Genomic DNA, 4,251 nt, shown 5'->3' with positions numbered 1-4,251 from the left:
TACGGCTAATCGTTTTTTAATTATGCGAGATAAATTCGTACATACGTACAGATGTCACGCCGAAACTAGTCAAAATGGATTCAGAATGGTGAAAATGGATATTTCCGTTGAAATCTGAAACCGTAATTTTTGGCGATCGCAGTACTTCCTTTACTTGGTACAAGGAAGTAAAATTTGTCATTATTTATTTAAAGCGTTCTTGAACTATATGGAAGCACAACTCAGGGTTTTTTTACACTACTCACACAACTACTGATGTTGACCTATTTTTTCAGAATCTGAGATTGAAAGTTAAACATAGTACGTTCGGAAAGTCGTTGGGCAATATACTGTAGAATTATGTGGTGTATTCTGTTCTTTTGACGTTAGGTTGGTTGCCCTATGAATTCATCGGGCTTTGTTCAGTAATAAAAACTAAGACATCAGTTGATGAGCTGTGATAGAACGGTTCGTTTCTGTTCGTTTATTAGAATTAAAAGTTGCGAGAATCGTAATGGTTCTTTCAGTAGATGAACGCATTTCTCTCACCGAACACAAATTTCATGAGAGTAAAAAAATATACTGATTTAGAGAAGTACAAATTTTTTTTGAAAATTTCCAAATACTCCTGTTACTCACTGCAAAGCAGTTACAAACTCTTATCGAAAAATCTCGGGCAACAGGCTCTGTTGCAAAAGTGAAAGACCACCTAAACCCCTTAACGAACTGTAACTGCTTGATATTCGGATGCTATAGCCAAAAGTCCATCAATTTCAATTCGAAATTTAGCACAAAAGAAAGATAACAGACTTTCTACCGCGCGTAAAATTGGAAAGGAAAACTGAAACTTTTCCCCTATAAAGTACCGTATGTTTAAGAAATGAAACCTGCAGATCATGCCAAAAGACTAAATTGCTCTCAAACGCTTATTTTCCAAAATTCCATAGATAACCTCGACATTACGTGTTTTACTGATGAAGCGTAGTTTCATCTCGGAGAATATAAAAATTCAAAAAATACACGACTGTGGTAGAGAAATTCTTCTTCTTTTTCCTGTTTAGCCTCCGGTAATTGCCTTTCAGATAATACTTCAGAGGATGAAAGAGGATGATACGTATGAGTGTAAATGAAGTGTAGTCTTGTACAGTCTCAGTTCAACCATTCCTGAGATGTGTGGTTAATTGAAACCCAACAACCAAAGAACACCGGTATCCACGATCCAGTATTCAAATCCACATAAAAATATCTGGCTTTACTAGGACTTGAACGCTGTAACTCTCGACTTCCAAATCAGCTGATTTGGGAAGACGCGTTCACCACTAGACCAACCAGGCGGGTTGTGATCGACAACTAATCCCTACGAACTACACGAACAATTTTTACACGAGACGAAAATTGAAATCTGGGTGGGTGTGAGTAAAACGTGAATTGTGTGTCCAATATTTTATGAAAACATGATTAATAATGATCGTTATTGTGCTGTCATAACAAACTTCATTGGTTAGTTAATAGAAGTGGAAATCAATCGCTGTTGGTTCCAGCAATATGGTACAACGAATACAATGACTTTTTTACGTAATGTATATAGTGAACGAACAATTTTTTGGGGTTTGCGGTCTGCAGTATGGCCCAAACTTATTTCTTCAGATTACTTTCTGTGGTGGATAGAAAAAGAAACAGTTTTTCCTAACTGTCCACTCACGAATAATGTATTAAAAACTGCAATAACAGCATGTACGAGACATTTTAGTACATCTGCTGGTTAAAGTGTTTGAAAACAAATGGAAATGTGTGCAGTGCTGTTATTGATCTTGATAGAGATCGTTTTCAACATCCTTTATAAACTATTCCAGTTATTGTAATATCTGTTTCCATAAAAATTGAAATAAAAAAAACAAAGTGATATGTAAGTAAGTTTTGTCATTTTATTTCTATAATTCCAGTGCACAACTTTTCAAACGTATTATATATTAAAAGTTAAGCCAGTGAAAAATTAGTCTATTACCATTATTTCATTTTGAAAAAAAAACGCATAAAAAATGGATTTTATAGAAGTTGTGTAATGCGATCGGCATAATTAATTTATTATCTGTTTTATGTACGTTTATATTAAAAAAGAAAAAAAAATTAAATATTTATGTTAATACATATTTATCCTAGTTACATGCATGTATATTATAACTTGACTTATATATTTGAATATTTATTTTGTCATAAGAAGATAAAGCCTAGTTTTTCTCATTTTCGTGATTTCCCCACTGAACTTGAACGTATTACAGTTCTGATAAATGATGATGGTTTCCTTAATCCAAAAAAACCTCATTTTGAATGTAAAGTCGTTTCTATGGAGAAATAAATTTTAGAAGTAAAGTTAGAGATATTTCAAAATACATATATTTCATTTTGTTAAATTTTTAATTGTTATATACAGAACTTTTTGTAATTCAACAAACCAATACATTTATAATTAAATAAATCTTTTTCCCTATTAAAAATTAACTGTCTTAAAATTGTATAAAAATATAACTTCAATGTTATTTTACCCTTTATCAATTTTCAGTGATGCATAATATATAAAACTTTGTTCTGAGTTGTAACCCGCATTATTTTAACAAGAAAAAACTTTTGTACAGGTCTTTTACACTGTAATACTTTTAATATTTTACTTACATTCTTTTTTCATTTTCTTAACCTATCTGTCTTACTTTTAACTATATTACTCGAACATTTATTTTAAAAAATAAAATAAATTAGAAAAATGATTTTATGATTATATTTCTGATTTTATAATTTCGAAAAAAGCAAGAAAAAAGTAAGAAAAAACAAAATGGCTGTGTTGATTGAATTTTTTCATAAACGCTTAGCAAGATTTGTATTCTAAAAAAGATTTTATAAACAAAGGTGTAATCTTTGACGATCTATAGGCACTGTTTGAAAATCTTTTTTCTTCCCTCTCTGAAAATTCCTTTGTAGCCACATGAAAGTGCACACAAAAGGGTGTTAGTGGTCGATATACTAACCGACCTAACTTAACCACTTCACCTCTCAGGCTTGAGGTGGTTTCCTACAGTTCGATCTATTCTACTTGTTAAATGTCCCTTATTTCACACAACTTAACGTACACAAAACATTAATAAAGTTAAATTACAAAAAAAAACCTCTAAAAATTACAAATGTATCTTTTATTTTAATTAAATAGTATTTTATGTTGAAACAGTTACTTTTTTAAAGTAAACAGAATTTATAAAGTTTTATTCGTAATAAGACCATATCATTTACACTTAAAATATACTTCTTACTGATTAACATACGTTGTCTTATTGCATGAATTTTAAAGGCCTTGATACTATCAAGAATTATCAGAAAGTTATTTTCACTGAATTTGTTGATTATGTTCTCTGTCCATTCACTTCTTTTGATAAACTTGAGCAAATATCTCTTTTAGTGTGATTATACTAGAATTTACGTAAATATCATATTCCAAATGTGATAAAGTTCGATTCAGTAAAAATAAAGTTGGAATCAACTTGAGTGTTAACTTTCTATAATATACACGAAATTAAAATGAATTCTACGTATAGAATTATATTGTTTCAGAGTGATTAATGGACCAATCTAAAATCATTTATAACCATTTTGGTATATTTTTAATAAAAAAAAAAATATATATATTTTCTCAAACTTTAAATTATGCATTAACTACTATTTATTAGTAATTCCCTTCAGGGAATCCAATTTTTAGATTATTGGGAGGTATGGTAAACTAGAAGACAAGCTCGGAAAAACCTCTATTCTAAGAGCAACTTCTACTATAAAGTTTTTTTGCAAGCACAAAGAAAAGGGGAATTTAGGAATAATGTGATTTTCTCAACAGTATATTCTGAAAAGAAACAATAATTAGGATTTATCAAGAATTTGTTCGTTTTATTCCTTTTCTACACTCCAACATTTAACTGTTAATAAAAAGAATTCTTTTAAGAAGAAATTTAAGTGGTAAGTCACCTCAAAATTACTTAAGTTTAAACTGTTCCCATTAATTTTTCCTTTCATCGTATTAATTGTTGTAAATAATTTCCCGTAATTAATAATTATTATTATAATCAGTTCGAATATTTATACCTACTTACCTATTCTTACCTACTTTTTGAAAGTTTCTTTATGTTTCAAAGATAATGCTCACTTTATCTTTCATGAGATAAGTCTTATTAGTTTAACCTTCATTTAAAAGATGTGTTAACACAGTCTTGGTTGTCAACTAGGCGTTTAAATATT

The sequence above is a fragment of the Lycorma delicatula genome, chromosome 1, assembly GCF_047948215.1.
Source record: "Lycorma delicatula isolate Av1 chromosome 1, ASM4794821v1, whole genome shotgun sequence".
In the NCBI taxonomy this organism is placed as follows: domain Eukaryota; kingdom Metazoa; phylum Arthropoda; class Insecta; order Hemiptera; family Fulgoridae; genus Lycorma; species Lycorma delicatula.
The sequence above is the reverse complement of the archived record's forward strand: the minus strand, read 5'-3'. Positions refer to the sequence as shown.